Genomic DNA, 25,086 nt, shown 5'->3' with positions numbered 1-25,086 from the left:
CCCTCTGTCTCTGCTTTTCTCTGTAGATCTGCTTTTCTGATACAAAGAAACCTTTATCCACCACCCCATTCTAAGAAAAAGGAATTCAAAGCCCTACCTGTGGAAGGGTGACTACAAGGTTTAGAAGCAATAGTTATAAAAAGGCCCTGCCCCAGGTCTGGCCAGATAGTAGGTGTTTAAATGGCCCCACTACTGCTGAGGGCTTCACATACAGTTTCACCTGTAAAGGTTCACAGGTCATCATCTGTAGGCAGATCCCTGCAGGCATCTGCCTGTTAGGTTAGCAATAGGGACTCGGAAGTTAAAAGACTAAGGAGAGTGATCCTGCCTCCCTGTTGATAATCACTGTCAACAGATGACAGAGCTAGTGCCTTTCTGAATTGGCTCAGAGAAAAATCAAAGGAGGGATGGTCCAAGAGCAGCTGCTGGAGTTGAGGAGGTATGTGGTTGTGCCAGTTGCCAAAGAGTAAATTCTGAATGGATACAGTAAAATCATGTGACTCTGACCCCTTTTACATCTCTGTGGGAGCCAACTCAGCCCAGCAGGCAGGCCCAGAGCCAAGGCTGGGAAGTCCAGACTGGTATTCTTCTCGCTCTATAATGTAGTCCAGTGGGAACGTGCATGGGTTGGGACCCCAGCTCAACTCTGTCCTTCCCGACCATGTGACTCCAGACAAGATTGTCACCTCATTTTGACTCAAAGTTCTTCTCTGCACAATGGGAATGGCAGTAACTGTCACCCAGGTTCAAGTGTGTTTATTTACAGAAGTCAGAATAGTGACTGGCTGTCAAGGACATTGTCTTTACTAAGCACTCTCTGCCACTTTCTGAGGTTTACAATCAATGGTGCGGGTCTTGAACTTCCACCCTACATTGTACAGAGAAAGGGATCCATAAGGATATGGATAGATAGATATGGATAGATAGGGCAGCTATGATACCAGCGGGATCTGGGTTCAAATCCTGGATTTCCACCCCTTCCCCATCTGTCTCTGGCCCTCAGGCCTCATTTCCTCACCTGTAAAGTGGAGGAAAGTAGTAAAGTCCCCACAGAGTGTTTGGGAGTACTAGAGCCGGTGTGGCCCACACAGCAGTGTGACTCTGGGAATCACCGGTGTTGGTGGTGAGTCACACTGTGCCTCGGGCGTGTCCCTTGGCCATAGCCAGCAGACAGCACAGGGCCTGTGTTTGTCGGAAGTCAGAGGATGCGCTTTGGTCTTGGCTTCCTTTTTCCCCAAGCATTTGGGAGAGCTCCACAAAGAGAGCCAGACACATGTGCAGACGCACGCTCCATAGAGCTGCATCTCTGTGTGGACTCTTTCAGATCATCCCCAGGAGTGCCCTGGGGTCTGCGAAGGTGGCTTCCACTCCACAGTGGCTGTCTCTCCTGGTTAACCTTCCAAGTGTTCCCGCACAGGGGTTTAGTCTCCAATGTGTGGTGATGGAGTTCGTGTAAAGACACCTGTGAAGTCTGCACCCCCACTGGGTGTAGGTCATCTGAAAGACCTGGAAGGCAGGAAGCAGTGTTCCTGACAAGCTCAGACTGCGTGGGGCCTGTGGGACGTCCAAGAGAAGCATGCCTGTGTCCTTTCTGCACACACAGGGACTGGTGACACCCAGCCATTCCCTCAATGTTAAGATGCAGCTGTCACCTTGCAAAGTCACGGTTTGCTCATCAGTTGGCTGTCTTGTTCATCAACAAATGAATCACTAAGGCCATTCTCTGGATACTTGTCATTGTAATAAAGCACCACAGGAAAAGGGTCCATGGCAAATAGGCTGGGAAAATGCACTGTACCATTGTTATACTGTAGGAGGACATTGTGACCCTGGGAGGTCAGCGAGCACGGGTTTGCAGTTCATTGGATGGTATTTGCATGAGAACAACCAAATGGCTACCTTTTGTATAAACTTGAAATGTAAATTCCTGGTGGAATATACAAAACAAAAGGAATTCCAATCAAGAGGAGGGAAACAGTATGAACTCTCAGTGTATAAAGTCTGATGCCCCTGATAAACTTCAGCTTTGACCATCAGTCAGGGTCCACGCGTGGTATTGAGAGAGGAGTTAGAGTGGGTAGTAGGCAGTTAGGGTATTCTGGGTCCCCCAGTAAAAGAGAATTTCCCCACCATGTCTTGGATTCACCAAAGCACGTTTCTTCCAAGGGACAGGGGTGCAATCACCTCCAGCCATTTTGGGAGGGCCTCAGGCTGATCTCTTTATCATTGAAAGGAGAGCAGGAAGAAGTAATACACATCTGCCTAAGGCCTGGAATGTCCTATGTCTGGTATCTCTGTGACCTTTTGTCCCAAGGCCAGGTACCATGGAAACCAGGAATTTTCTTTGTTCATGGAAAAACATCTTTGAGGGAAACCTTTAAAAGGTACATTCCCCACCATTGATACTGGTTATTCTTCTCCTCCTGCCACTATGGCAGAGGACTAGGGTTCTTCGTCTCTTCCTGCCACTATGGCAGAGGGTTCGGCTTCTTGTCCTCCTGCCACTATGGCAGAGCACTAGGGTCGTCTTTTTACTTTCCTCCTGCCATTATGGCAGGGGGTAAGGTTCCTTTCTATCTCAAAACCCCCTCCCGTCACTAGGATGGGAATCTTCTCTTCTCAGCCTTTCTAATAAATCTTGCTTTAAAACTAAACTGTGTCCACATGAAAATTCTTCTTTCCTGCGAGACAAGAGTTTGAGGTTGCTGCCGTATTCAGAGTCAAAAATCCTGCAACAGCATAATTGGCTCTGTGCACCAAGTCCATCGCTGTGGGACAGCGACGTTATACCATCCTTTTTCCTTGGCATTTTATGGTATACATCTGCTTATTCAAGAGGTCTTGTTAACAGACATGCTTACTATTGTCTGTGTGCCCAAATAAGGTTCACCACGAACACTTCATATATGTATTTCCCCAATCAGTTTTCATAGAAGCTGGGAAAAATGCTAACGAAATTCTGGGTTCTTTATCCCCAACATTAACAACAAGTGACGTTTAAAGTTTAAGAAAGGAGGGCCCAGCACGGTGGCGCAGTGGTTAAGGTCCTCCCCTTGCATGCCCGGGATCCCATATGGGCGCCGGTTCTATCCCGGCAGCCCCGCTTCCCTTCCAGCTCCCTGCCTGTGGCCCGGGAAAGCAGTCGAGGACGGCCCAAAGCTTTGGGACCCTGCACCCGCATGGGAGACCCAGAAGAGGCTCCTGGCTTCGGATTGGCATAGTATCGGCCGTTGCGCTCACTTGGGGAGTGAATCATAGGACGGAAGATCGTTCCTCTCTGTCTCTCCTCTCTGTATATCCACCTTTCCAATGAAAAAATAATAAAAATAAATCTTTTAAAAAAAAGTTTAAGAAAGGAAATTTGGATACACTTTTAGTAAGACCCTTAGAACAAGCAACTGGAAATATTTGGTAATCCTGTCTGTTGCCACTCATTTTTAGATCTGCCCTTAGAGTCTTCACAGAGCAACAACTACCCTCTCCAAATACTGGGTCATGACGTGGAGAAGAGACCTGAACTTGAAAGATAAAGGTGAAATTTGGTATTTCAAAGGTGCCCTTTGTAAAACCTTAGACCAATGTGGTTGCAGCCAGGCAGGTTCAGTGAAAGGTTTTAGCACACTTCTAAGCCACCTGGGTTTCCCCTGTACCAGCTCCTGGCCCAGGTGCTCAGGTTGCAGGCCAAAATCTGGAGCGCAGTGGGAAAGATCCAGCGTGGGAGAATTGTCCCAAAGAATATGGTTCATATATGTTGTGTCTTTGAGGGACAGCACTGTCCTGCACAGCTGCCTTGCAAAGGGAACTGCTTTGATAAGAATCATCTGAGAGTTTGAACATCCTCTGACTGCTGTCCTGGGGAGATCTGCTGTGACCATACCCCACATTCCCTGGCCCTTTCAGGAAGGCCTGGAGGCCTGAATCTGCAAGTTCACGTAATCCTAGGCCTGAGTTTGTGAGGTCAGCTCTGAATCCTCTGTGCCAGCTGAAGTCAAACAATGGATCGGCTGCAAGGCCTTGATGATTGCTGTAGTGCCTGAATTTTCTGTGACTGGTGGAGTTAATTTAGTTTGACATCTGAGCAGTCAGGATTTGTCAAGTATTGCAACTCTTAGAGGTACTAATATTGAAAACCATACTTGAAATTTATGTAATCCAGATGTGCCTGCCAATAACACTGAAGTAGGCATGGGGGAGGGGCAGGGCATGGAGGGTGGATGGAGACTGTGTGCCTGTGTGGAAGAATCCTGTTGCCCTATGTCCTTCCACCTGGTACATATGACTAAGTGGGATTGCATGTATTAATATTTTCCCTCCAGAGTAGTAACCAGATTATGAAGTATGGCTTCAAGTAAGTAGCAGTACCAGTTTTATTTGCAGCCAAGAATAACTGATTAAGTTTGGGGAGCAGAAATGTGATCTATTTTAAATGCATTTTTAAAATCTTTTAAATTAGTCTGGACCCTCCGACAAGGTAGCCATGGGAATTAGAGTGAGGATTTTGAACTTGGCTCTCTGTTGAATTTTTTCTATTAGAACAGTTTGATAGTTTTCAGAAACTTCCTGGCTCCCATCCTCTTCCCCTCTACCTAATCCCCCTCCCCATCTGCCCAAACGAAGTCTTTGACCTCTGAGTTGTCAGTTCCAAGCCCTCCCGCATGGGTAATTCCCAAATGCCATTGCCAGTTTCTGAGAGTTCAGTGAGTAGGTGAATTAGAGCTGAAAGCTGTCTATTCAGGCGATTGACAGTGACCTTGCTTGGGGGTGTGGGTGGGAGTTGAGCATCTTCTCTTTTCCATTTCCACCAAGGGTCCTACTGTGTCACCTCCAGCAACACTGATGCAGGGCAGGCCCACAGCTTCCTGCCTTGCATCTTCTCTGGCCACAGCTTCCTCTCCCAGCTGACCCTTACCCGGCAGGAGCCTAAAAGGGTGACAGTCCATGTTACTCCCCAGCATGCAGGGCCTAATGAACCACCACCCTTAACCAGAGCCAAAGTCCAGGGAAACTGGTCAGACTAGTACTAACAGCAGGTGCAAATGATCCAGAAAAGGAAGCATCAAGAGTCAGGATGTGTTTAAGTGGTGGTGACTAAGGAGAGGCCAGGTATTCATAAAAAACAGGGCTGTAGTCCAAGCCAGGGCTGGCCATGGCTAGGTTTAGGCCTGAAGTCAAGGAGTGGGTTGTTTCAGCCCGTTTGGGCAGAATAAAAGGAAAAACAAAACCCCATATTCAGGAGAAGTTTGTAGCACTCCATTGTCGCACCACTTCCCCTTAACCACAGGGCTCTAGGCAAAGACTCTCAGAGATGGAATGCATTTCACAAGATGAGGATGGCCACCTACTGGCACACTCTTCCTGTAGCCCTGATTCCCGGAGGGCAAGGAGGCTGTTGCCTGGAAGGCCAACTCCTTTGGACAGCATGCCCCTGCGGGCTCAGCCCTATACTGAGTCAGGTCTTGAGTCAGGAATGCAGCCTTGAATCCAAGCCAAAGAGATTCCAAAGGGCAGAATCTGATTTTTCCTGTTGGGTTTGGGATCCAGGAAGTCATCGTGGGGTGTGCTTTGGGTTGCCCAGTTGAGTGAGGTGCAGGCAGCTGAAGGGAGAGGTCTCAAGCAAGTAGCTCTGCCAATAGCCAGCCTACTGGCAGCTGGAGATATACCTCACCTGTGGGGGAGGGTGCCTGAACCGCCAGCAGTAGTTCCCTCAAGGCTGCCGGTCTAGTTCTGTCACTGACGTCATCATAGTTGGAAGGACCAGCCCCTGTGCCTGAGGAGGAGAGCTGACTGAAAGTGGAAAAGCAGGAAATGCTTCCAGGTTAGGACCTCACGTTTGCACCACGCCTATCAGCCTGCCCTGCATCTCAGATAGCATCCCAGGACTGAAACAGGTCTGGCATTTGTACTTGCCCTTGGTCTGACCTTGTACCTCGCAACTCCAGAACACAGAAAACTCCTGCCTACTCAAAAAGAAGAAAAATGACCCATCTGTGTCTTCCCTTTAAAAAAAAAAAGTTAACCAGCTGAGATGTACTTTGAAATACTAATCTGTGAATTCCATCACAATCCACTACTTAACTGCAAGGAGGCAGGCAATTGTACTAGAAGAGTTGAAGTCGGAAATGAGCCAACTGTGTGGAGTACAACATCAATCAAGGACGAGATGCAGGCACAGCCGCGAGGACTGTGGGGGGTGGCAGGAGCAGCCTGGCTTTGAGTGCTGGCTCCGGGACTTACTGGCAGTACCTCTGGCTTCTCCAGGCTTCTACCCTGAGATAGGATGATAGTGCCACGAACTTTAAGGAGTCAGAGTGGAGTGCACTCTGCACAATGTAAGTGCTTCCTAAGTGGCAGCTGTTACTGTAATTGTTGTGATCTGTTCTCTAGGCAATAGCCTGACTTGCGGTGATGCTCTCGATGCTGCTGCCAGGTGCCCAGTAGCCTTCCTTGCTTCTGGATTTGCTCCAATGCTAGTGCATAAAGGGGAGGCAGGTTCTTAGGAACTTTGACCTGGAAGCCAGGTCCTCCTGTCTTGAACCCATTGTCAGGCAGGTCCTGGCTCCACCTCCTTCCAGGGCTGCCTGTGTTGAGCTGTGCAGCCCACCAAGGGGACCATGATTCACATGGACAAAGAAATCTTACATAGGAAAAGTCTTGTAGAGTTCTTGGAGCTTTTACTCTGGGGCCAGATGCCAGCTTCTATGGGATGCAGAGCCATTAGAGCCGGCCTGCTGTGCCCCTCCCTTGCCAGCTTCCTCTCTGAAGCAGTGGCCCTGCAGTCAGCCGAGGCTCCCAAGCACAGAGACCCCAGGATTTCCAAGGCAAGCTCGGCCTCTAGCTCCAAGGACTTCCTCCCAATTGCAGCATGGATTTATTCCAAAGCAAAGCAACAAAAGTAGACCCCTTGCCGATTGCTTGGCTCATTTCTGTAAAACATCAGGACCGTTAGCCAAAGCAGAAGGACCTGAGCCCTGCGACAGAAGTCAGGCCAAAATTCTCCTCCATCCCCTGCCTTTCTCAGCCTCAGGAATAATAAAAGCAGTCAGCATCATCATAGCCAGCAGTTGTGGGTTGATTACTAACTACCAGTGTTGCCTAAGTACTGTGCATATATTACTTAATCCTCTAATAGGAAGCTGTAGTACTACTGTCTCCCTTTTACAGCTGAGGGGATGAGGGCCCAGAGCGATTAAAGCACCTTGCCTAAGGTCACACAGCCAGAAGTGGCTGGACCAGCTTTAAAACCCAGAACATCCAGAATTAAAGGCTGCACTCCTAGCCACAACCCTATATTGCTTCTCATGGTAGTGTAAAATATTTATGTAAGTAGTCATGAAATGAGATGCATATACCGTATGTGGATATCAACTGGGTGTGTGTATATGTGCACACTCTATGCGACGTGATGAAACTGCATAGAGCTAATGAGTCAGACACATTATTCCAATGTTGGTGTCAGTTTTGTTTTCCCCCATTTGAGGGAAAACTAGGCATAGGAACCTTCTATCCTACTATCTGTCATATTTTCATATTTTTTAAAGATGCATTTTATTTGACAGGCAGAATTACAGAGAGAAGAAAAGAGTGCTTCCATCTGCTGGTTCACTCCCCAGTGACTGCAATGGCTGGGGTTGGCCGAGATCAAAGCCAGGAATCAGGAGCTTCTCCCTGAGCTCCCACATGGGAGCCCAGGCACACGGGCCTTGATCTGCTGCTTTCCCAGACACATTATCAGGCAGCTGGATCAAAACTAGAGCATCTATAGCTTGAACCAGCAGCCACAGGGATACCAGCACCACAGATGGCAGCTTAAGCCATTATGCCACAGGGACATGCCCTCTGTCATTATTTCACACTTGATCTTAGCGAAAAGGCCGAGAAGCGATCTCTGTCATTATTTCAAAGTGAAAGGTCCAAACAAGCCAACCATGGCCCACGGTGTATTGGATTGTTTTTGTAGGCTGAGTGCTGAACTATTCTGTTTGATTCTGCTGGGAGTGAGATATGAGTATCATCGTTTTATCTTCAGGTACAGAGGAAGAGACTGGCTCAGCATGGCTCCCGCATTGAATGGCATCTCTGGGGAGCATGGTTGTTAGACCCTAACCAAGGTGCAGCACCCAGGACACAGTTGAGCCTCACGATGCTGATTTCCAGGGGGTTTCTAAGCCATGTGGCACCCTGCTGGGTGTTCCACATGGTCATAGCTTCTGCTTGTGGTATGACACAGTGCCACATTGAAAAGCATGGAGTGGGGTGTGGGCCACTTCCACAGTGTCACTCAGGCGCAGTCACGTGTTGCATCACAACAGAGGTGCTCTCTAATAAAGGCATCATTGGGTGGTCTCATCATCAGGTTAGTGGTATGAGTGGGCTCACACAGACTGAGACAACCACACCCCTCATGGGTGATATAATCTCATAGGACTGCTAGTGAGCATGAGGCCCATCGTTGGCTGAGTCATCCTTACACACCACGTGGCCCAGGGCAGGCACCCACCTGGCTTGGAGCTGGTCTGCCAGACCCAGCGTCTGGATGGTTGGCCCCATGCCAGGCACCTTCCAGATTCAAGGACACAGAGCGGGTTTGGAAGAAGGGAGCATTATCAATCATGAGGCTGGATGGCATCAGCCATGATCGCCTTCATTTCCATCAAAGGTGTCTTGTGACCAGGAGTCGTCAGGTTTAATTTAGTCTGAATCAGGACACTGGGAGGACTTATTTTCTACTTCTGCCCTGGGCTGAACCTGTCTTGAATAATTCAGTGTTCATCTACTTCCAAACACCAGCTTTTTCTCACTTCCTGTGCTGGTTTCTGCAAGGTCCTGTGGTTGCTTGTTTCTCCCTATCTTTTCTCTGTTAAAGCCCACCTATCCCCTGCCCACTGGTGACAAATTAGGTGCATTTTTCAGAGAGAATCAGCTGTGTGTGTATGTATGTGTACTATAGGGCAATATTTACCACCTAAAGACTAAAGACAGACCTTGGGGCAGAAGCTACAGGAACTAGGAACATCTTTTGACCTGCCAAGATTTTTTTTTTAAACATTCTAATGTTAGCATTTACAACTTGGAATAGCTCCAGAGAACTGGCAACAGTTGGCTAAAGCAGGGTAGCATCTGTCCCCTTTAGATGAAGCAAATCTTTCTAATTTGCTGTAGCCCAAACCCTCTCTGCTCCGCAAGCCCCTCAACTTCACTCATTCACCTTGCACACCTTGCCCCAACAGCCTCTGATTGTCAGACGCTGATAGAGATGAAGATGTGGAGATGGTCCTCAGAGGCACAGAGGATTAAGATGCTTCGGAAGCTAACCAGACCACACTTGACCCTGGCACCTTGCTGCTTATTCTGGGTGGACCCATAGAAGCAGTGGCAAGGGTGGAAGCCCCTAAGCTCCTTTTAAGCCAGCGTTGCACCTGGTCTAAGCCAGTGTTACACGTGGTCTTCCTGCTACGGTAGCTGTAGGTCCAGGAATTACTCAGCTCTGCAGAAACACCCTGGTGATAGCAGACTTCCTGGGAATGTCAACCAGGGGTGCCAAATGCTGATTTGGGAGCCTGGGTCCATGCATGCATTGGTGGGGAAGGAGCTAGTTTGGAGTGTGTTTAGATAAGGCCTATTAGTTGCATCATGGGATAAGCAGTCACAAGATGTGAGTTTCAGTGCAGATCTACTATTTGTTAAGCAGGCATTGAACTCTGGAGTCTTGGTTTTCTCACCTGTGAAATGGGTTCATGTCCACCAAGTAGGTGAGAGGATCAGGTCACACAATTCTATGGAAGTATATTCTAAAGTTTGGTTTCAGCATCCACAGATAAAGGTTAGTTGGAACACAGCCGTGCCCAGCTGTCTGCAAGCTGTCTAAGGCTCCCCAGGAGCTAAAGCAGAAGAGCTGGCTAGTTGTGACAGGGACTGTGTCATCTACAATACATGGCCCCAACTGTCAGCATCCCTGGTCTTCTCTGCTTCCACTGCCACCAGATGCCAGGGCCTGCTGCTCATCGGTACCTACCGAATCTTCTCCCATCTAAGATCAATAGGCCCATTTTCTGTGGCCCGCAGCAAACCTGCCCTGTGCTGTAAGGCCAGAAATTTCTCTCCACTTCATTCACATTGAGCAACAGCACCCCTCACCACCTCCTCACCCTCCCCTTTAGGTTCCTGCTAGGGGCACTTCCTGATGAAAACCACAGCCTTTTTGTAAAAACCAATCTCCCTTTTAGCCTCAACCACAAAAAGAGAAGAGGCTGTTCCTGCCATAGTGGGCATCCCTCCAGTGTGTCGGGCACCAAGCCAGCCTGGCCTGCAGAGGTCCTTTCTCCTGACAGCCTCCACTTTGACAACCTGTGGGGGCTCACCCCAGGTCCTCAGACTGTGGTCTGACTGGGAAATAGAGATACCAGGCCCAGCGAAGGAAGGGTACAAGAGTGGACAACATGACTGGTGTCTTTAGCGTGAAAGGAAAATCTGCAATTAGAGCCAGAGAGCCACAGGGAGAACACTCCATGATGAAGCAGATGGAGGTAGGGAGGGACACATCTGCAGGGCCAGGATTGGTTGTCACCCCCACGATTCTGCCCGGGTCCCCGAAGAGGCATGACTCTCTGGCACCTGGGTCTCGGACTTGTGGCCTCAAAGGGGGTAAGAGGATAAATGCTTATGATTTAAAGACACCCAGTTTGTGGGCCTTTGTGATGGCCACTCAAATTCAGCCCACCTTCTATGTGGGTGCAGCGTTTTGGTGCCTTTCCAAGTGTTTGGCCCAACCCCTATTCCATGAGGAGCGCAGGAGCAGGGAGGCTGTCCAGCGAGGTGCCTGGGGTTTGCCGCAGAGCGGGATCCCAGGGCTGCTGCGATGCAGCATCCGGAGTGGTGTCCCTCCTCTTGCACAGCATGCTTTGTGAGGGCAAGCCCAGTCCTCCCAGGGACAGCGTCGTCTTCCTTGTGTTTTGCATTCCAGGAGCTCCATGGAGAGTACTTTTTTTTTGTTCTTTCCTCCAGTCGCCTAAGTTTGTTTACTTGAACTTCTCAAACTTTTATACAAAAGGAAAATTCAAACGTTAGCTTTTCAAAAAAAACCAGAGAGGAATATCTTTGCTTCCATCTGTGTGGTGTTCGCAGTATGGACATTGGGAGAGGGAGGAAGCCACTCACCATGCAGCTGACAAAGGCATCTGAGAGCTCCTTGGGGAGGTCCTCTGTGAAAACCCTGAATGGGGATGGTGACAGGGACAGGGGAACCCCTGGGCCTCATGGACAGCCTGAGAGCATTGACACTTCCCACTCAGAGAGCACGTGGCTGGCCACACTCTCAGGTCCCAAGCAAGTGAAATCCACACCAGAAACCACAGGGCCGCCCTGCTTTCTCCCCAGTAAGGCGAATTCTGCAAGAGCCACCTAGTGCCAGCCAAGTCTCACCACTGGAAGTCCAGGTGTCCCTGCTGATTGGCTTGTCCTTTGCAGTGAATGGGTTCTACTCCTCAGACAAGCTGTAAGGATTATGCTGTGTGACAGGCTCCCATGGAGGCAGCACCCAGGCTCGTCCACTGCCCCAAGCCTGCGTGAACACCTGTCGTCGTGTTGGTGTCCCTTGTTTCAGGCTTTCTTACCCCATAAGCAGTAATGCCTGTCTTTAAACAAACTCCGTGTCATTATCGCACCCAGGAGCCTTAATGGTGACTGTCACCATTAATGTCAGCGCTGCCCGTTGTGGTCAGAATTCGGGTTTAGGGTTTTTAAACTGCCTGGGCAGCAGTGTGGAGTGGAGAAATACCTGGAGGAATGTCATCGGTGTGGAGAAAGGGGTGCAGGGCCTGTGGAAGAGACTTGGGGGGGATTCCTTAGGACTGCAGGGGAGGGGAGAATTTCTCAGCCCCAAAGGGACTGCCCCTGGCGCATTGAGTTGCTCTCCATCCCCAGGGTGACCTGTGGAATGCCACCCCGTCTGCTGGCTCTCTCGAGGGCTGCTGCCTCCCAGGCACCCACATGTCAGACCGCCAGCCTCGGCCACGGAGGACCTGGCCTCAACGATCTGCGGCTGACAAGTGCCCCAGTGGCCACATCAGCTGGTTGCCCACATTGAGAATCACTTCTCCCACTGAGCTGTGCTCCTTTGCATCAAGAGAACATACCTCTGCTCATCTCTCCTCCCTAGCCCCAGAAAAAAAATAATAATAATAAGGAAAAATCATTTTGGGAATTAATTTTCAGGGGACTTGCTCAAAAGGAGCTTTGTGTTTATTTTCTGAGTGGCTCCCACACCGTCGTGTTCGTTTATCAGGTCCCCCTCCCCCACCCGGAAAACCTGAACTTCATCAAACTGTTCCTAACGACTACCACATGTCCGCGGGGGGCGGGGCGCTGGGAAAGGCAGGCGTGCTCCCCGGAGCACAGTAGCGTATTAAAATTCAATGGCTTAGTCATAGGAGTTTTCAGCCCAGGCACCGAAGAAAAATAAATGGAGTTTCTGTAACAGTCGCGGGGGACCACAGGGGGAAGGGGACGGCCGGCGAGGGAGGCGGGAGCTTGCTGGGTTTCAGATAGAGTTCAGCCTGCGGAGAACAGTTAAGGCCTTTGCTCAGAAACCACAAGACACACCACTGTTCTGCCCGCTGCAGGGACCACGCCGTGCCCAGTGGAGAAACCCATAATTCTAATTGGCTTGCTCTGCTCACAGTGAAGAAACTGAGGCCCCAGGCAGCAAACAGAGCTGCCCCAGAGCCCTACAATGGCCCAGTGGCAGAGACAGGACTAGTCTTTCTCATTCAGTATTCTTTCCTCCCTTCCCAGACAGGTCATTTCCATTTGACTGATCTACCCCTCTGGTTACCCCGGGTTAAAAGAGCATCAAGTCCCGGGCTGACAGCTGCAAGGTCCACAAGACTTCCCTGGCCTCACCTGCTGAGGGCACTGGCGTCCGCACCCTTTCACCATGGTCTTCCTCTCTGCCAGGTGGCTTTGTAGAAATACAGCCTGAATCTTCCCCACTCAGCTCCTCCCTGGTCCAGAGTAGAGAGCCAACCTGGACCCGTGGGAGCTGTTTCTCAGCACAGCCACGGGCCTGCCTTGGAAGCTGGTGGCTTTTGTCCTGTTGGCCTTCTCTGTGCCTGCCTTAGAAAGGACAGACTAGAGAGCCCTGGGGTGGTTGTGGAGGAGCACATGAGTCATCAGGAAGTGAGCAGAGTTGGTGAAGTCTTGAGCTGACTGCAGAAGAACTGGCTGTGCGGTGCACCTGTTGTCCTTCCGCACCCTGCACACTGGCTGAAATGCCTCCCCGTTTGGTGACCGAGGACATGCTGAGCCAGGGTGATGCGGTGAGATGTTTGGGCTAGAAGAGGCTTAGAGAACAAAGGCAGGCCCGTTTGGAGGATGAGGAGGCAGGGCCAGGAGGGTGAGGTCTGGCCAAGCCAGCAGTGAAGTCTCAGGCTCCAGAAATGTCTCTGGGACAGACCTGGGACTGTGTCCTAGGGCAGGAGCACCAAGGCGTGGCCAGTCCAGACAGACATCCACCACTGAGCCAGGGCAGGAGCAGCGATATGTGGATCCCTGCATTGTCTGGGAGTACACCTGGAGTTTCCTTGATTAGCCTTGGGAGAACATTTCAGGAGTAGAGGACGGAGGGAGAGAGAGAGAGAGAGAGAAAGCTACTTTGTGAGCAAGTACGAAAGGTCTTCCCCAGAATAGCTGGGTGAATTCCCCCAATTTCAGGCCATTGCGGTAATTTCTTTCTTTTTTTTTTTTTTAATGATTTATTTTTATTGCAAAGTCAGATATACAGAGAGAAGGAGAGACAGAAGGGAAGATCCTCCATCCACTGATTCACTCCCCAAGTGACCACAACGGCTAGTGCTGAGCCGATCCAAAGCTAGGCACCTCTTCCAGTTCTCATGTGGGTGCAGGGTCCCAAGACTTTGGGTCATCCTTGACTGCTTTCCCAGGCCGCAAGCAGGGAGCTGGATGGGAAGCTGGGTCTCCGGGATTAGAACTGGCGCCCATATGGGATCCCAGCACATACAAGGCGTGGACCTTAGACAATAGGCTACTGTGCCAGGCCCCATCAGGGTAATTTCTGAAGGTGTCAACCCCTCCCACCTCCCCGGGTCATAACAGAAGCATCAGCTGTGCCAGATCTCCTGCTGTTCCTCGCTTTCTCCAGCATGGGGAAGAAACATGTCCACCCCTCGCAGTGGGGCCTCCAGTCTGAGGGTTGCTGACCATTAGAGAGCTGGTCTCATAGAGAAAGGAGCCGAGACTCAGTGGGGGAAAACAGCAGAAAGCTGTGCTGAGAGAGAGCTTCCGTTAGGCTCCTGGCACAAGCCCTGCCCACTCTCTCGCTGCTGGCCTGGACTCCCCTCTAGGTTGCATCTGGATGAGGTGTGGTCCTCCTGATGGTGGCGCTGTACTGTGTGCTCCCTCCTGTTGCAGAAACCACCTCTCAGAAAAGACCTTTCTCTGGTCTTTCTCTGGGAGACTCCTGGTGTTACAAGAGCAGGGCCAGTCAGTCGCTAGACCACGTTAAGACATCAGGTTGGAGAGGAGAGCTTCCTGGGTTTGCAGCATCTGCTACACCCGCCCAGGGAGAAGGTGGTTTTCCTTCCTATACCCAATCCAAACTTCCGCTTGCCGTTGTCAACAGGAGAGTCACTGTTATGTGTATCAAATGTGTCTCATTCTTTGGGCTATAAGGAAACAGTCCAAAGGATCAGAATGGAGCCTGTCTCCAAAAGATGCTCACCACCTATCAAGAAATCAGTAGGGCCATGTTAGTACTGTGCTGATGCAAGCAACTCCTTTCGAATCCATTCCTGTACCTGCCAGGCCTTGCAGCCTAGTCAAAAATAAGTCCACAGTACGGTGCTTGGGTAGGAACCCACTCAGATGGGCTTTGGCTACCTGGCTGGGTCAGGGGAGTCCTGTGCCACCAGACGAGTGCTAATCAGAAGCTGAGTACCTGCAGAACAACTTAGAGGGCATGGGAGTTTAGGCAGTGGTGAAGAAGCCATCTAGGACACCTGCATCCCATATCAGAGTGTGAATTGCAGTGTGAATTGCCTCCGTGTGAATTGCAGTTCCAGCTTCCTGCTGTTGTGTACTCTGGCAAGCAGGTGATGGCCCAAGAACTTGGGCCCTAATACCCAGCCATGTTACCTGGTGTATAATTTCTCGATAGGAAATCCATTTTTGCAGGAGATCTTGTGTCTTGGGGACCTTACTTTATAAAACAAGGGTTACTTAGTCACAGCACTGCAATACCGACCCAGTGGATCTGATAGCCCAGCTACCAAGAGCCCAATGAGAGAGCAGCACATAAGGTAAAGATGCCCAGCGCAAAGGGATGACCATTCCCTGGGTGGAACAGAGTAGGGCTGCACAAAATTGAAAACTTGGAAATTATGAGTTTGGGGAATTTTCCATTCAGTGCTTTCAGATGATGATGGTATTATAGAAGGTGAAATCATGGATAATGGAAACTATGTTTACCCACACCTTCTTGCCATACCCATCTTGCCTTATTTTACTGGTTGCTTTTGTGGCAATAAAAGCCCATTTTATTTCTCCCACTGGGTCTTTCTGGAAATATTTCCATCCAGAACTCAATATCCTGGGAATAGAAAGTCCAAGCCTGGCCCTTATATACCCAGGGACCCCCACCCACAAGCCCTCCCAGCCCCCACGAAAAGTTGCATTTCTGAGCAGCACCCATGAGCCTACCGGGCCTTGTGAAAACCAGAGCTCCCCCACCAAAGAAAGGCTCCCTGTTGCTGAGCACCAAGCTCTGGCCTGGGGGTGTACTCAGTTCACAATAGACCTGGACCCACTGTCCCCTGGCTTGCTGTGTCTCCTGCAGCTACCTCCTTAGTCCCTTCTTGATCCTCCAACATGCTTTGTTGGGCCCTGGGCCTCCATCCAGGTCTTTTGGTCCTTGGGTGAGACTGCAGAGAGTTTAGGCCACAGGATGTGGGGGTGGTACTGGGCACAGTCCCCCTTGGGCAGCTAAGAATCCGCAGGTGAAATCTGCCAGCCAGGGGGCAGCAGGAAGGAGTGTGGTATGGATCTGGCATGTCCCGGGGGAGGTCCTTGAGAAGACAGTATTGCATTATTGTCAGCATTAATAATAGCCCTTTATTTGAGCCTCAGGAGGACAATGCTCCAAACAAAGCAAGAAACATTCACTGCCATGGGGCCTTGTAATTTATCAAGGGGAATGGAGTCCATGATGAAAGGGTGTGTGGGGGGCGGAATGGGGCACAGAGGTACTTAGTGGCTGGAGATATGATTGGATGATGCCCACAGCCTCTCTCAGCAGCCCTGTTTACTCTTTTGTTCCCAGCCCCTTCCTTGACCTGTTTGGTCACCCCTGGGAGGTTCTGCAGATTAAGCCACAGACTTAGGTTTATAGCTGGATCTGAATCTCGTGCAGTGGCTAGGCCACCACTTGGGAGACCCACATCCTGTATCACAGTGCCTGAATTCGAGTCCCAGCTCTGCTCCCCATGCCACATTTCTGTGATGCATAACCTGGGAGGCGGCTGTGATGGTTCAAGCGCTCGAGTCCCTGCCACCCACACGTGTATCCCAGACTTAAGTTTCTAGCTTGTGATGTCGGCCTGGCCCTGCCCTGGTTGTTTTTGCCATTTGGGAAGTGAACCAGCAGATGGAAGATCTCTGCCTGCCTCAATCTCTTGTCTCTATTTTTGCCTTTCAAATAAGTAAATACAAAGTGTAGACCTTGGGTCTGGCGCAGCAGTATGACCATGGGTGGTTTCCCTTTTGTCCTGAGCTTGAGATGTCTCATTGCAGAGGACACAGCCAGGTTGGACACCATGCAAATCCAAGCTACTTGCATTGCTCAGGAAGAGCAGCTGCGAAACATACAGAGGCTTACTGCTATAAACATCTTCGCATTCCTTGCATAGCAGACCAGTATGTTATGCATGACCCCAAATGATGCCACCATTCCATGAGAGCCTAATGGGTGCCAAGCACTAGTGCTGTTGCATCTCTGGACCCTGAAAATCTCTCTGCCAAAGACCAGTTGCCAGCATGTTTGTTCTTCCCCTGTTTCACATGAGGCTCTGAGTCCATGCTGCTGTCTTGCTGGGTGCTCCTGTATCAAGGGATCAGTCGCCTGTCAGGGCTGGAAGGGCCCTGTGCATGCCAGCAGCCCGCCATGCCAAGTCGGAAGTCAGACTGCCTTTCTGAAATGCTGGCAGCCAGTAGCTGCAGCTGTGTTGCAACAAGTCTGATTTAATTGGAGGGGTGGTACAGACAGCACTGTGTGGTGTTTGTTAAAAGCGCAAAGAATGCAGCTCATTCAGCCAGTTGTGGAAAGTGCCTATGCCTTGGCGGATGCCGGGTGAGGAGGGGAGAGAAGGTGTGAGAGAGGGCGTTTAAAAGAGTGAAAATACAGGCTGTTCTAAATGAACCACAGTGTCCACTATGCATGCGGTCCTTCCTCGTGGACTGACCTAAGCATCAGTAGACCTCTTCCTTCCAGGGCTTACCCTGTACTCTCACCCCTTTATTAATCTGCTAAGTGGGAACCCAGCCAGCCTTTCCTTCTTCATAGTCCTGGTGATCACCACCTTGCCTCCTGAGAAATGAAAATCGGGCAGGAAGGAGCAGGGTTGGTGGCTCTGCTTGCAACTCCTATGTTCCATGTCACAGTGCCTGTTGGTCCAGACTCCTCTGCTTCCACTGCAGCTTCCTGCCAGTGCATCCATGAAGCAGCAGGTGATGGCTCAAGCACTTGGGTTGCAGCAAGCCACATGGGAAACCCAGATTGAGTTCCTAGTTTCTGGGGTTGGTCTGAGCCAGGCCTGGCTGTTGTTTGCATTTGGGAAGTGAAGTAGCAGATGGAATATCTTTCTCTCTCTTATTTATTTATAAAAATAAACAAACTTTTTCTTAATCAGGCAAAAGGGAGTATTTTGCACACAATGTAATTGTTACAAGCCCCAAAATTTGGGAAGGGTTTGTAAAAGCCAAGTCCTATTTCAAATGCAAGAGAAAAGTATGCTGGTTACTGCAACCATAGACTGAATAGCTTTTGCAAAGCAACGATGCACCCATGTGCTCCTATTTTAGGTTAGCTGGGATCATTCACAGCCATGGTTTTAATGCTGTGTACGCACAGGGTGTATAGACCATTGTGGGAGTCTTGCTGTTTTTGCATTAACTTCTTTTTCTAGAAAAATCTCACAGGTTATTAACCTAGGTGAGAATGATCAAGAGGGAAGATGTGAAAGTGCCTGATGAAGTATTGTCCTGATGTGAGGACACAGTAGATCTAAGAGGGGCAGGAAAAGGCGTGTGAAGGAAGCACAGCTGCAGGATTGTGTGCAAGGACACCTGGGGCAGAAACAGGCGTCTCAGTTTCTCCCCTGCTCAACCCCCACCTTCCCTAGGAGCCGGGGCAGGACACTGGGTTTCTGGAGGACTTTGAGTTTGAAAGCTTCCAATTAAGGCAGTACAAATTGCATGTTTTGGGGGAAATCTACAAGATATGTAACTGTTAGGGAGGTCTCCTGAGGCAGTCCTGGGTCAAAGTCCTCACAAACTGTCAGTATTGGACACTGGGAGGGAGCTGTGTGAGTCTAGCCTGGAGCAGCACCCTGCTGGGTAATTCTACTGCCCTCTCGTAGCCCTGGCCCCTGGCTTGTGCTGATGTGGCCCCCTGGGGGATCATCCCCTCATCAAATTACAGTGCAATCAGCAGTTGGACCTTGTGCATTTATTATTCAACAGACAGCACAGGTACCACTTTGCTAGAATTCAATGATTATTGCATTGAGAAAAATCTTCAATTTGTAATGAGTTTGCTTCTCCTTATTCCACTAGACCATGCTTCCTGCTGGCTTGGGGCCTTTTGGGGTTCCTGTGTCAGGACGGTGGGTGTCATTCTGGCTTCTCTGTGCCTGAGCAGGGGCACCCAGGAAATCTGTGGCCCCAGTACCTTACATTTTACATTCAACAGAGAGCTTTTTCTGTTTAAAATTTGTTTGAGGGAAATTTTCTGAGGTTTCACCGACTAGTCCTAGTTCTGACTAGGTACTTGAGGACAATTGTGAATGTGACCCTGTGACCCAGCCACTTCTGCAAGTGGGGGTGGTCATCTTCCCCATTCTCTGAGGCTCCAGGCCAGGTCACTCCTGCCAAAGGGGAAGGATGGAGAGAGAGAAAGGTTGTGTTTGTGCATGGCCCAGAAGTCTATTCCTGGGACACAAAAGTTGGTGACCAGAGCAGCCCAGCTCACATGAGCAAGCAGGGGACTTCGTTACAAGACAAGTGTGATGGGAGAGCGGAGGTGGAGCTGGAAAGGAGAGTCCAAACTGCCAGGCTGTGAGGACACAGTGCGAACCACGGTAGTAACCAGTTCCAGGAGCAGTGAGTTTGAGCGTAGCAGTGAACATGCGCTGAGCTCAAGGACTTTGCCAAACACTTGTTAAAATCCTTGCCAGCTGAAAGGATGATATGAGCAGTTATGAGCAAAAGCCACTAGGTATGGTGGGAGAGGTCTAGGGGAACTCTCGGCTTTCCTACTTCAGAATCTTTGGTTTGTGAATTTGACTTTTCTGATAAGTGAGGTTCAGCAATTGACAGGTGTAAGCACACACAGCTTGCAGACCCCCGCAGGCAGGTGCAGTGATGGTTTCCATTCCGTAGACAACACAGGAGCACCCAGAAGTTGAGAACTTGCCCCTAGCAGCACAAGACCGTCTCCCTTTGGCTCTGCCTCCATGAATCCTTGACGGGGATTTTCTTGTCAGTGGAGCAGGTGGATTCACGCTGTCCCCTGCTTCCATTGTGAGGATTCAGTGAAGGAGATAACAAAGTGAGACAGAAGTTGGAAAGCTGGCTTACCCCATTCAAAGGAGCTGTGGGGAGGCTCCTGAGGGACACACGTAAGTGACATGTGAGTACTGGAGTGTGTGAAACGGCAGGCCATACCACACGTGCTGGGGGACCCTCGATCTAGGGCTTTTAATGGGGATAAAGGCCTATTGGGTTTTGAGGGGTCCCTGACGGCAGCCTCGGCAGTGCTTAGAGAAGACTGTGGAAAGGCCCAGCCATGGAGCCGTCTCTGCCCCGGCTCACCTCCCTGAGGGACTGCAGGCTGGTCTGTGAAGTGGGGTATGTGCTTTGAGGGGACTGTGGGAGACAGGTGCTCCTGTGTCTGCCGCCTGGGTCCTGTAATTGGGTGTCCTGGTATTGGAAGGTGATGGATGTGGGATGAGTCAGAAGGCCCCAAGTCCCAGCAGCTTTGACCATAAAGAAAAGCTGCAGCAGTCACATGGCTTTGCTAGAGACCCCTCTCCTAGCATCTTCATAAACATTCAAAGTTGCACTGGAATGTGCTCGCTTCGGCAGCACGTATACTAAAATTGGAACGATACAGAGAAGATTGGCATGGCCCCTGCACATGGGTGACACACAAAGTTGCACTGGAGTCCATTAGTGGCTCAGTAGCCATGTGAGCTGCTGGGCCCAGTGCCGTAGCCTAGCGGCTAAAGTTCTCACCTTGCACACACTTGGATCCCATATGGATATTGGTTCATTTTCCAACAGTCACTGCTTTCTATCCAGCTCCATGCTTGTGGCCTGGGAAAACAGTCGAGGACAGCCCAAACCCTTGGGACTCTGTACCTGTGTGGGAGATCCAGAAGAGGCTGCAGGGGTTTCTGGCTTCAGATTGGCGCAGCTCTGGCCATTGCGGCCACTTGAAGAGTAAATCAGTGGACAGAGGATCTTCCACTCTGCCTTTCTCCTCCTCTCTCTGTATCTGACTTTCCAATAAAAATAAACAAATCTTAAAAAAAAAAAAAGACCACCATATTGCACAGCACAGATGCAACATGTCACCATTCCAGAATGTTCTGGAACTTCCCTAATTCTGCTGCTGGGTAGCTATAAGCCCACTTTTCCTGTTTTGTGGCTGACAGCTCCTCCATGTCTCAGAGTCCAGGAGGCCTCCCAGAAACGCTGAGCAGCGTTACTCCTGACCGCTCTTGTCACGTTGTCTTCTCCACTGCCCTAGCCTGGATCTCCCTGCGCCACCCACAGCACTTGGATTCAGAAATTTCTCTTTTCATTTCTACTTCCTGCAGGAGGGCCTGAGAGGTGTGAGGTCCCTCTGCAAAGGTGTGTTCAGAGTAGATAGGTCAGCATCCAGAGGGCAGTCCAAGGACCCTCTTCATCTCAGACCCTGGACCCAACTGCTTTCCCAAGAATTCCTGGGGATCACTGTGTAAGTGGGGAACAAGGAGGCGACATGCTGGAGGAGGCGTGTTTCAAGTTTCCTAAGTGTGTACGTGTGTATCTCGGCAGCTACTGAGTCTGATAACTGTGAGGGAGCCCGTGGGCAGCCCAGAGAGAAACTGTATGTCCCCCCCGCAGCTGCACAGGGAGCTGGCCAGCCAGGGTCTGCAGGATGTAATCTCTGTGACTCCCCTCTGCAGCCTGTGTGCATGTGTGTGAGAGTGAGAGCGCCCACACTGGTTGATTGCCCATGTTGTGGACCCCATGTCTCGTGACCACTCAGGGTTTCCTCACACCCTGATTCTTTCCCCTAAACAGTCCTCCACCCCGACCCACTGCAAGTGACACGTCAGGACCCGGGACAGCTTGGGACGCAACCACACCGTGTGCTGTTTGCTTTAGCCCAGATCCACAGGCTACATGTTACTATAGCCGAGGCGCAGGGAGCCCATTGACAAAACCGGGCTTGTTTCTCTACTCACAGCCCAGGGTGAAAGCAGCGCAGGATTCCTTCCCGCTGGACTCCCGGAGCTGGGGCAGGGAGGGGCAGCAGCAGTGCACTGGTCACCAGCGCCTGGGTTTGAGGTTTATTTTTTCTGTCTGTGTTTTATTAAATTCACATTTTCCATGTGACTGGTGCGCGTATGATTTATTTCTGTCTCTCCGTGGCCCCGCCCCCCACAGATTGGAAACTGACTCCAGTGTGGCCACCACGGGGAGCCTGGCTGGGGGTTGGATTTCACTGGGGAGCAGCTGGGATGGGAGTTGGCAAGGCCTCCACACCTACCCAGTGGGGCTGGGCCGTTCCACGTCCCGTGATGACGCCCTGAGGATCAGGCTGGAGAGTAAGGCTTGAAAGGGAGTGATCAGAAGTGAGGTTTCATTGAAGGAGACATCAGAATGGCCTTGAGACCAGTGTGGGAGCACACTTTTTTTTTTTAAATTCTTCCTAATTACAGCTCCTGGGACAAAACAAATGGAAGAAGGAAAAACAAACACATTAGATTTATTCCTCACTTTCCTTATTTTTAAGGAAGTGATTTGGGGGGCCAGCACCATGGCTCCACAGGCTAATCCTCCACCTTCAAGCACCTGGCTACTCCACTTGTGATCCACCTTCCTGCTATGGCCTGAGAAACTAATAGAGAATGCCCCAAAGCCTTGGGACTCTGCATCTACCAGTATGGGATCCCAGCGCATGCAAGGCAAGGATGTTAGCCACAAGGGTCCACACAGGGCCCCTCTCATGGTAATTGATGTGATACGGATGGAAGTTCTTTGTAGAACATGCAGCTTTGTATCAGTGTTGTCCAGTATGACAGCCAGTAGCCACCTGTGACCCACTGTCACAGAGCAGAGGCTGAAGAAGAGTGACGAGTGTGACAGTTTTATGCTCAAGTGAGTGATGGCCAAGCAAGGCCATTCTATCTTTAGGAGTCTTGAATACCAAAGGCAAATCACTCCTGGAGAGTGTGAAAGTGCATGCCTTCCTGCCAGCGGGTGGCGAGAGGAGGGAGGGGCACTGCTTCCAGGCAAGGAGGACCTGCCCTGACCATAGGCTTCTTGCCTCCTCTGTGCCTCCCCTAGATTTAGAGCTGTTGTGAACAGGGCTAGGTCTGTGTGCACAGGGTAGGGACTGGGTGTCATTGTCTGGTAGGCGGGGCTCCCAGTCTCTCCAAGGGTGGAAAAGTGTGCTGGATGGAAGGCCTTGGTCGTGGGCTGGGCGATTCTCAGACTTGCTACACTTGCAGCCTGGGAGGGGCCTGGCTTTGGTTGAGGCAGGGAAGCACAGGGAGATGGTGACTTGGGGTGCAGGGACCAGCTAGGGTCAAGAGGCAGGAGCCCAAGGCCAACGCGAAAGGTGCATGTCTGCTGATGGCAGCCCCTAAGGAGGGAGGGCTGGACTCAGGCCTCGAGCCAGGCATGGGTCAGATGACAGCCACCTGGAGTGACACCTGGGAGGACCAGGCATCCTGCCCTGGCCATCTATGGCTTCCTGGAGATTACCTGGCTTCTTCTGGCCCAGCTGCTAGACTCACATGCTCTGGCTCTAGTTTAGGGAAGACCCTGTACTTGCAAGTGAATGCTGGTGGAAATAACAAATGTAGGGACTAGGAGACGTGGGTGGTGCTTGAAGCCCCAGGAAGGTGCTGGGACAGGACTAGGAGGGGTTCCCTTCTCACCCTTCTCCTTCCTGCCCACAGCCACACCCCAATTTCCCCTGCTCTGTTTTTCTTCTGTCTTTGTGGATGAGGCAGGGGATGTGGGGAATTTATGGGTTGGCAATAGAGTGGCTCGGTGGTCAGTGGCGCTATGGAGGAAGGGCCGTGCTATCCAGGAGAGAGAACTAGGTAAACAAAGGCTGCTGTGAGTACCTGGCGTCCCATACATTCCCAGTGGAGTCCCACATCTCTCCAAGGAGTGGCACCATGATGCTTTGGCCTGGCCCTACTGTAGCAGCTGGCCTTCCTCTCCACTCTCCTCCAGCAGCCCCTGGAGCCTAGACTCAGAACCACCACTAAGCCAGGCCCTCATGTTGGATCTTTCTTGCTTGCTCAGATTCCTGAGTTTGGGTGTGCACACAGAACCACAGAAACTAGGAGCCTGTTCCTTCTGCAGACACCTGTTTGGCTCATGTCTCCTTTGTTCTTTGACCATTGCGCCCTCAACTCTGCTTTCCATTCTTTCGTCCTAACACCTCGTATCTTCGTGTGTCCAGCTGGAGGGATATTAACAACTTGTTGTTTTGCATAGGTCCCCAGAGGGAAAAGCTCAGGAGCATTGGCACAGAGGCGAGTAATACATTGAGAGAAGTCAACCAGGAAATCTTTTACATGTTCAGCAAGATGGGGTTCTTCTCTCAAAGCCTACAGGGTTTGCACATCTTCCCTTGGAGCACTTGGCACCTGCTGGGCTTGGGAGTGGAACACTGGCCCACAGCAACCAAGGCAACCATGGCGAGTCTCCCAGCTGTCACCCAGCAGGATGGGAATGACGTCAACACAGTCTGAGCAGGGCCCTCGCCCTTCACCAAGCCGTGAGTCAGGACTACTTGGTGCCCTCTGGAGTCACACCCATGGGTGGCCTCACCCACTCTATTTTGGTTTGGGTTGTCGTAAGAGGAGGAGCCCTCTCCCTGCCTGTCCTGTGTGACTGCTGAAAACTGTCTCTTAGTCTGCCAGTTTCTACTGCCAGTTGCCTGCATAGGGCCTCAGAAATCAGCACGGGGAAGGACAGACAGGAAGGACCCCTGTTTGATGTCAGGCAGGCATGGGTGTGGGTCCTGCTGTGTCCCTAAGTAGCTCCATTGCCCTAGGCAGGTCAATTAACTTCTCTGCAACCCAGGGTGTTTTTTTTTTTTTTTTTAATCTGTAAAATGAAAATGATGGTCCCCACCATTCCTGTGTAATCTTGAGGACTCAGTGGGCCAAAGGTACCTCCTGTGGGCTCAGCCCTCAGTGATGGCAGCTCTGCTGGAGGAAGAAGCTGGGGTAGGTGCTATTCTTCTGAGGCCTCGGGGACCCTTGTGCGGCATCGGCCTGCAGCCTGTGCTGGCTCCTCCTTTCAGTGTGTAGCTGGCTCTCCTTTCAGAGCTAAAAAGAAAGCTGCCCCAGGGAGCATTTGAGATAATCACTTCAGCCTTGATGGATGCCAGTGAATCCCATATTGTCTCTCCCCCCCCTCCCCCGCCCCTTCACCCTTGTGGGAAGCGGGAAGCAAAGCTATTTGGAAGAGGAGAGGCGAGATTTGGGGTTCACACCTATCATTGCTGTGATGAGCAGGTATAGACTACACATGCACCAGGTGCTAGGCATGATCCCTGTTGAC

General features: G+C 50.8%; 1 protein-coding gene and 1 non-coding gene across 2 annotated transcripts in view; both read left to right on the top strand.

The window, feature by feature from the left end:
• Positions 1–25,086, top strand: part of ABTB2 (ankyrin repeat and BTB domain containing 2) — a 156,331-nt gene that overhangs the window by 66,948 nt on the left and 64,297 nt on the right. The gene's annotated exons all lie outside the window — the stretch shown is intronic.
• On the top strand, positions 20,355–20,459 carry LOC121156587. The gene has a single exon (XR_005883891.1). It is a non-coding gene; the product is annotated as a U6 spliceosomal RNA (small nuclear RNA).

The sequence above is a fragment of the Ochotona curzoniae genome, unplaced genomic scaffold (genome assembly GCF_017591425.1).
Source record: "Ochotona curzoniae isolate NIBS_2020 unplaced genomic scaffold, NIBS_Ocur_1.0 contig_3432, whole genome shotgun sequence".
Lineage (NCBI taxonomy): Eukaryota > Metazoa > Chordata > Mammalia > Lagomorpha > Ochotonidae > Ochotona > Ochotona curzoniae.
The sequence above is the reverse complement of the archived record's forward strand: the minus strand, read 5'-3'. Positions and strand labels throughout refer to the sequence as shown.